Source organism: Brachyhypopomus gauderio, unplaced genomic scaffold (genome assembly GCF_052324685.1).
Source record: "Brachyhypopomus gauderio isolate BG-103 unplaced genomic scaffold, BGAUD_0.2 sc65, whole genome shotgun sequence".
In the NCBI taxonomy this organism is placed as follows: Eukaryota; Metazoa; Chordata; class Actinopteri; order Gymnotiformes; family Hypopomidae; genus Brachyhypopomus; species Brachyhypopomus gauderio.
This window is the reverse complement of record NW_027506886.1, coordinates 256,252-264,884: the sequence shown is the minus strand read 5'-3', so window position 1 is coordinate 264,884 and position 8,633 is coordinate 256,252.

The window sequence follows — 8,633 nt, the reverse complement described above, 5'->3', positions numbered from 1 at the left end:
ATGGGCATCCTTATTCCTTTTGATACTACAGTGGGCTTATAAAAACACCTTTTTATCCCATTTTGTCATGTATGGGGTTTATATGCCCACAGTATTTATAGTCACGGCAGAGAGTAGTGACCAGGGTGGTGGTGGGGTGAGTGTGTGTGTACGTCTCTCTTTTTTGGGGGGAGGGGGGCACAAAGTGTTTTCTTCTTCCTAGGGGGGGCTTAACAGAAAATAATTGAGAATCACTGATCTACACTAAACGTTGTTAAAACATCTCTGGTAAAATTAAGATGCCCTGGAGAAACACTCCATCTATTGTAAAATTTAGGCAAGATTGTAGGCAGGCTGAGAGACGTTGGCGAAAGTCAAAATTGCAAGTACATTTTAATATTTATAAAACAACATTGCAGAATTACAACAGTGAAGTGGAATCAGCAAGGAAAAACTATTTCTCTACCTTAATCAATTCATCCAATAATAACTCAGCTGTCTTGTTCAGAAGCATAGATCAGCTAGTAAACCCCACCTCCTGTGGCTTCCCTGAGACAGTTTCAGTTGAAAAATGTGAGGAGTTTGCTATATTTTTTAGGGACAAGATTACTAGTATAAGGCAGAACATAGCAACAAGCACTAATAGACCATCAACCCTTACATCAGTTACTCAGCCTAACTTTAATATGTCTTATTTCCAAGAAGTTGACATGGTAACACTACTTGATGTGATCTCATCACTAAAATCCTCTACTTGTGAACTGGACCCTCTACTAACAAGCTTTTTCAAGCAGGTTCTGAGCTCATTAGCAAATGAAGTTCTAACGATTGTTAATCAGTCTCTGCAATTGGGTGAATTCCCTAAAATTTTAAAAACTGCAATGGTTAAACCACTATTAAAGAACAGAAATCTTCGACCTATATCTAACCTTTCCTTTCTTAGCAAAATAATTGAAAAAGTAGTGTCAATCCAGTTGAATGACTATGTCAAAGTAAATCAAATAAATGACACTTTTCAATCTGGTTTCAGAGCTCTCCACAGCACTGAAACAGCCCTAGTTAAGGTAGCAAATGACTTGAGATTGAATAAGGATGCAGGTAAACTCTCAGTCCTTTTTCTGCTAGATTTAAGCACTGCTTTTGACACCGTTGATCATGAAATACTTCTTGATCGACTGCAGAGCTGGGTAGGCCTTAGTGGCTTAGTCTTAGACTGGTTTAGATCATACCTAACTGGGTGTGATTACTATGTTGCATTAGGTACCTCTTCCTCCACACGTCAAAAATAACTTGTTGCATCCCCCAAGGATCAATTCTTGGGCCGTTACTATTCAACCTATATATGCTTCCGTTACCACACATCATTAATAAACATGGTATTAGTTATCATCAATATGCAGATGACACTCAAGTGTATATCTCGCTAGAACCTAAAGCCCTAAAATCAACTTGCTCACTGTTTGACTGCATAGATGATATACAGACATGGATGTCTGACAATTTTCTGCAGTTAAATAAACAGAAGACAGAGGTTCTTGTTCTTGGCAGTGATTCACAAAGGAATGATGTCCAGACTTATTTAAATCATATGAATCTGAATGCCAGACAATGTGTTAAGAACTTGGGAGTCACCTTTGATAATGAGCTCAGCTTCAAATCACACATCATGACTACATGCAAGACAGCTTACTTTCATCTTCGAAACATCGCTAAGGTCCGAGATATGCTCTCTCCTGCTGACAGTGAAAAACTTGTCCATGCATTTATCACATCAAGGCTAGATTATTGTAACGCTGTTCTATCTGCTCTTCCAAAGAGCTCTATTTCACACCTACAGCGAGTTCAGAACGCGGCTGCAAGGGTTCTGACCCGCAGGAGAAAGAGAGATTATATTACACCTGCACTCCACTCACTGCACTGGTTACCTGTCAGCTTTAGAATAGATTTTAAGGTTCTAGTCATGGTTTTTAAATGTCTTCATGGTCTTGCCCCTCTTTACCTCAGTGAAATGATGGTTAGATATGTTCCAGTCAGGTCTCTCAGGTCTTCAAACAGTAATCTACTGGTGATTCCTAAAACCCGATTAAAGATTGGCGAGGGTGCTTTTAGCCACTATGGCCCAAAGCTCTGGAATTCTCTTCCTGAGGAGCTCAGAGGCATTTCATCCCTGCATAGTTTTAAGAACAGTCTCAAAACATTCCTGTTTAGATCCGCTTTTAGTTAAGAAATTCTCAATCTTATTTACTTTATTACATTATGTTGTCTATTATTTTCTAAATCCAATTATCTTAATAGTTTTATCTTATTTACATTACTTTTTATTATCTTATTTACTTTTTTACTTATGTTATTTTAATATTTTTATCTTTAATGTCTTTTAACATTTTCTTTTTGTCTTATCTCCTTTTAATGTTTATTTTATTTATACTGTAAAGCACTTTGAGTTGCATGTATGTATGAAAAGTGCTATACAAATAAAGATTATTATTATTATTATTATTATTATTATTATTATTATTATTATTATTATTATTATTATCTGAGTGACGCACTACTGCTACTAGTGGTGAGAAAGTGTATTGCACCTTATTCAAAAATTGCGATCCCGCGTCCCTCTGCAGCCCAAAGTTAAAAACTGTTGTTCTTTTGAGGCCCTCAAGGTGGCGTTCGCGGCCCAATTTGTGTTTTATTTTCGTACAACTTTGGCCTTTTTTGACAGGTTTTCTTCATTTCTGCATTCTACTTTTCGTTTAAAATAGGTTTCCATTCTTGGTTGGTAGCAAATGTTCATCTTTTTCTCACCACTACTAGTGGTGAGAAAGTGTATTGCACCTTATTCAAAAACAATGCGATCCCGCGGCCCTCTGCGGCCCAAAGTTAAAAACTGTTATTCTTTTGAGCGGCCCACAATTGGCGTAATTAAGAATCTCTGCTTTAAAGAACAGAGGCCTCGTTCGAGTTTTTGTGATCGTTGACATTTAAGTGGTGCCGCCAGGTGGCACTGTCCGCACGTTCACGACAAGATGGCAGCTCTCTGCAGTTACAAGGCATTGAAGAAGGTATGAAACGTGCCTGGTGGTGAGGATTAACCAAAATATTGCAAAAAATATTTTATTTTAAATATGTATTTTACTTTACTGCATAAAGAGTTTAAAGTTTTTTTTTTTACTTAAAACATAAAAAAAAAAATTCTGTAAAAAAGGTTTATAGGTTTAATTTCATTTGTAGTAGACCTGCTAACAAACAGGGGAGTTAATGCGTAGATTTAAGTGCACATTTAATACGTATGTTTAATATACCTGGACTGTTGAGAAGATACGGGTGTGTTTGAGTCTGTTCAAAGATGCTCTCAGTCATTAGTGATGTCTCTGTTCAGTCGAGCATGACTGTGTTGGTATGCTACCCTGCTCCCCAGGTCTTTAGAGAGGATCATCTCTCTCTCTCTCTCTCTCTCTCTCTCTCTCTCTCTCTCTCTCTCTCTCTCTCTCTCTCTCTCTCTCTCTTTCTCTCTCTCCTTACTTCCTCTCATTCTACAGCTTTGATGGGGTGCCATGTATCTTCCACACTGGAGGTCTTTTCATACATGGCACCTGTCAGGAAGACGTGGGGGCAGTTTGTTGTTACAGCGAGAGGATTCACAGTAATGGCCAGAGGAGACAGGTGTGTGTGTGTGTGTGTGTGTGTGTGTGTGTGTGTGTATTCCCAGGTCAGATAGATGAAGAGTTGCTCCAATTCTGAGGCAGTGCTGTTCCACACCACAGATACCGGCATTAGCTAGAGATAACCTACACGTGTCTGTGTGTGTGTGTGTGTGTGTGTGCATACGTGCAAAATTAATTTGACAATTTTTTTTTACCAGTAGGCAATACACTGAGAATACAGTGAAATAAGAGAAGACAGGGAAGGTGCCTGAAAGCGCCAACATTGTGTGTGTGTGTGTGTGTGTGTGTGTGTGTGTGTGTGTGTGTGTGTGTGTGTGTGTAAGAGAGAGAGAGAGAGAGAGAGAGAGATACACCGGATCTGGATGCAGAGGGGACTCATCCTTCTACACTGGGGCCACAAAGAAGCCGTTGAGGAGGTGCTGAGAGGCTGGCATTATGAGTGTGGCCCTCCCCTCCGCACCCGATACAAAGCTAAATAACTCCCCTGTCAACGCCTCAACCCCACTGCCAGTCCAGCTGGACACACACACACATCCTCCCGCCAAAACCACCATCGGATGCAGGCGCACCACGGCCTGAGAGAGAAGGGTGATGTGAAAGTGGACGTGAGGGTGTATGAGGCAGAGAGAGAGATGCAGGAGGAGAGAGAGAGGGAGAGAGAGAGGGAGAGTGAGAGGGAGAGTGAGAGTGGGGGAGAGCATGAGAGGTAAAGAGGGAGAGAGAGAGAGAGAGAGAGGGAGGTAGAGAGAGGGAGGGAGAAAGACCTCCTTTGCTGATTAGCATATGCCGTGACTGGCCTTTTTGTGTCATGTTGGTTGATAGATTGAAGGCTGAGGGATTGTTAGACACACAGACAGCAGTGTGAGCCCAAAGGAGCAGGAAACCACCTCACCAGCCTCACTCAAACGTCGGCAACACTTGATTTGTTTTACATTTTACATTTTCAATGTAATGTTTCTGGTGAAACATGCTTTTACAGTTTTTGACGACTACTAACGTGCATTTCCCAATACTTGTGATACATTGTCAAAACTCTAAACACAGCAACACATTGACCTCACACAAATAGCCAAATAGTTAATATAGTGTTCAAAAGTGCATTTTCTTAACTAAATAACAACTCTGCATTTCACAATGCAAACAACTTTGTTAAAACACAGCAAACCTGGTTCAGTATCCAATCATTCTTTCAAACACTAGCACATATTCTCTTTTCGAGATGAACATAGTCAATCACTGCACAACCACTGTAAAAAAACTAACATTTGATGGCAATACAGAAACAATATTACATGTAATATTTTACCCTCTCCCAGCAAACAACAGACATTTTACAGTAACATCTGTTGTTTTCTTAGTCAGTTCATTTTTACTGTAATCCGCTTCATTTGGACTTTTTTTTTTCAAATGTGTGCATTTTTGGCAACATACTGTCTACACAATGAGTGATATTTACTGTTAGGTACTATATGGAATGTAGATTAGGAGTCAGTAACAGTTTTGCAGTAAAGGGTATATTTTACTGTATTAGGGACATTACTGTAAATTGTGGCCTAACCCAAAAAATAATTATCATAATTGTAAACATAATTAGCCATGGTCCCATATGTGTAAAAATACACATATACAAAAAAAGCCACACAAGGGGGAAAAACAGAATACAAAACTGAACAGTCTTGTTATGTGTAATGTAAGTGGTCTTCAGCAGTTGGCCACATGTTTTCATCCACATCACATCTGATGTTGGCCCTTGCCATGCACCTGGGAAAGAAAAGCTTGGTATGCCTTATTCACCCCTGGCAGTCTTCAGGTGAAATGTCTCTGCAGCCGGGATCCATTGCATGCAGCAGGGACATTTGGTCATGGGGCCGATGATCATACACCTTCCACCTCCAGACTGAAAAAAGTTCCTTAGTGGGGTTGAGGAAAGGCGAGATGGGCGGGAGGAAAAGGGACATCACTCTTGGATGGTCCATAAACCAGTTTGTGATGACATGAGAATGTCAGAATGCTACATAGTCCCATCACAAATGTCCTCGTGTTTCCTATCACCTGTTCCATTTCAGCTTCTGGAACCAGTTGTAGAGTTTGTAGAGTTTATTCAAAAACGAAAGAAGGAGGTCACTGTTATAGGGACCAATCTGGCATTTGTGAAGGACCAAACCAGCACTTGAGATTGCAGGACAAATTGTTATATTTGCTCCTCTCATTACACATTACATTACTGTACTTCATTTTATTTCATTGATCTATATGTGCAAAAAATGTGTACAACAGTAATAACTTTTCAGCTGCCTTTGTTTTTGCAGAACTTGGCATTTTATACGATATTTAAGGTTTTGAACCTTAGGTTTTCATTTTTGGCATGCTGTGTACAAGCAATTGTAAATAAGACAAAAACGATCCAGAATTTTGTTATTGGATAACCTTGTGTGTATAGAAAATGTAAGCATTATAAAAACATGTAAAATGACTGCATTTTGTGCCATAACAACATGAATTGAACTAATAGTATAGACACTGAAAACTGATGTTGTGTTCACTGTGTTTGGAGTTTTGAAAATGTGACTACAGATTGGACAAACGCACATTAGCAGTCGTCAAAAACTGTAAATTATTGTATATTTAAAAATAATTTTTAAATATACAATATGCGACTGCTAATGTGCGTTTTAAACAAACACACATTAGCAGTCGTCAAAAACTGTAAATTATTGTATATTTAAAAACATATAAAAATGTAAAAAACATCAACATTAGTTTTTAGAAAGGCAAATGTTTGACTAGCACTGTATACTGTAGTGTCAAGCAATTAAATCTTATTTTGTACAGAGATTAACGACACTTAATGGGCAGGTTCTAATCTCTGCAGTTACAACTGTGTGTGTATAGTCTGTATTGTGGGTGTGTGTAGTCTGTATTGTGTGTGTGCAGTCTGTATTGTGTCTATGTAGTCTGTATTATGTCTGTATTATGTGTGTGTAGTCTATTGTCTGTGTGCAGTCCGTATTGTGTGTGTAGTCTGTATTTATTGTGTGTGTAGTCTGTCTTGTGTGCATGTAGTCTGTATTGTGTGTGTAGTCTGTATTGTGTGTGTGCAGTGTGTATTGTGTGTGTAGTTTGTATTGTGTGTGTGTTGTCTGTATTGTGTTTGTAGTATGTTGTGTGTGTTCAGTGTGTATTGTGTGTGTAGTCTTTATTGTGTGTGCGTGTAGTTTGTATTGTGTGTGAAGTCTGTATTGTGTGCGTGTAGTCTGTATTGTGTGTGTGTAGTCTGTATTGTGTATGTGTAGTCTGTATTGTGTGTGTAGTCTGTATTGTGTGTGTGTAGTCTGTATTGTGTGTGTGTGTATTCTGTATTGTGTGTTTGTGTGTGTAGTCTGTATTGTGTGTGTGTGTGTGTGTAGTCTGTATTGTGTGTGTCACAAATAGTAGAATCCTGATTTTAAATCTGGTCCTGCAGGAAATTGTGTTTCATCCATTAGAGAACATAATGACAGAGGAAGACCGGACCATTCTCAGGGTAATCAGAACCTGACCCCTCCCTGAACCCCCACCCCTTCCCACACACACATATTCAGTAGTCTACAAATGTGCTGAATTTGCTAAACATGCTTGCATGAATGAATAAGTGAAAGTCATTTACACTGATTACGGTGGCCGCGTCTAACAAAGAAGTGCAGGAAATGTTCGTACTTCTGACATCATCGCCCCCTAATGTGATTCCATGTGTTGCAGTTTGGCTTTGACCTCACTGAGCATGCATCACATTAAATGACATCATTTATAGACACTATAAATATAGCCCTAGACACTTCAGCACTAGACGCTTCAGCCCTAGACACTTCAGTACTAGACACTTCAGCCCTAGATGCTTCAGCCCTAGACGCTTCAGCCCTAGACACTTCAGTACTAGATACTTCAGCCCTAGATGCTTCAGCCCTAGACGCTTCAGCCCTAGACACTTCAGCACTAGACGCTTCAGCCCTAGACGCTTCAGCCCTAGACACTTCAGCACTAGACGCTTCAGCCCTAGACACTTCAGTACTAGATGCTTCAGCCCTAGATGCTTCAGTCCTAGACGCTTCAGTCCTAGATGCTTCAGTATTAGACGCTTCAGCCCTAGACTCTTCAGTCCTAGACGCTTTAGCCCGAGATGCTTCAGTACCAGACGCTTCAGTACTAGTCCTCCATGTCTTTTCTACAGAGACGCATGGAGACTCGTTGCTCTAGTAGACCTGCAGGGTTGGCATCACCATTCTGAACTGGTTCCACACCACAGAGCAGATGAGTGACCAGTGAGCATGGGTAACATCTCACTTCCTCCAAGTGCTGGATGCTTTATGAATGTTCTTTTTACTTGAGCTGTAGTATTTCCGTACTTTTGTTATCTTTCTTTCTCTACCGTATTGTTCTGACACAATCCTGATTTCATTGATACTTTTATTACATTTCATTGATACATTTATTACATTTCATTTTTGTCTGCACTCTCTACACTGCTTAGCTTGGTTTTATTTTGCTAATTACTTTTAGCATGTTTTCATTTGTTTATATTGTTTGTGCAACTCCTGTAAAACACTTTTTTGACACAATAAAAAAAAATTAATGGCACAATTTAATTTATACCTAAGGTGGTTGTAACGCAGTCTCCACTGTCACTACACAGACCAGGTCAGCAATGTCCTGTAGAACTGGTAATCTACAATAACACTGCGACACTGCAGATCTCCTGTAACACTGTAAGTTTGGAGATTAACTGTAACACTGTGAGTTTGGAGTTAACTGTAACACTGTGAGTTTGGAGATTAACTGTACACTGTGAACCTGATGATCCTCCCTGATGCTGTGTCTAAAACAACTCTATCAACTGCCTTTGTACTGATCATGAAACACTTCCTCCTCACGCGTGAACTCAAATGGATACAGCAAGCAAAGGCAGCAGGCGAAAGAGAAAGCGACGCCTTCACACCTTCCTAAGACGACACAAAG